The following is a 528-nucleotide window of genomic DNA, read 5'->3' on the forward strand; positions in this document are numbered from 1 at the left end:
TGTTAAGGCCATCCCATTTGTGGTATATTCATGTCAGAGCAGCACTGGGTACCAGAACAGGTGACATAGTAGGTAAGACATTTGGCTGTTAACCCTATGATCAGTGGTTCAAACCCACCAGCTACTCCTTGGGAGGAAAATGAGACAATCTACTTTCGTAAAATTTTACAGCTTTGGAAACCTGATGGGGTTCAGTATGAGTGGATTTGATGAGTGGACTTGAGTGGACTATGAACGGACTTGAGTGTTTCTTTAAATATTGTTAAAATTAAACAACTCTCCGAAGTCTGGGCAATGCTCCCAGACTTCAGGGTGTCTTATCATTAAACATAACCCCTGCAAACCAACAAAATTAATTCTTCAAGAATGCACATTCTTATATGAACCCTTTTGCATATACAGTACTGCGTTGTCAGTGAAGGCAAACATGAGTATATGGGTGGATAGATGGGTGGACAGGCTAACGATTAGGTATGTCTATGAAATGGGGAGGGTATCCAAGAACATATATAGGGTTGGCAGACAATG

Source organism: Orycteropus afer, unplaced genomic scaffold, assembly GCF_000298275.1.
Source record: "Orycteropus afer afer isolate SDZICR_OR568_19922 unplaced genomic scaffold, OryAfe1.0 scaffold00034, whole genome shotgun sequence".
NCBI classification, from domain to species: Eukaryota; Metazoa; Chordata; class Mammalia; order Tubulidentata; family Orycteropodidae; genus Orycteropus; species Orycteropus afer.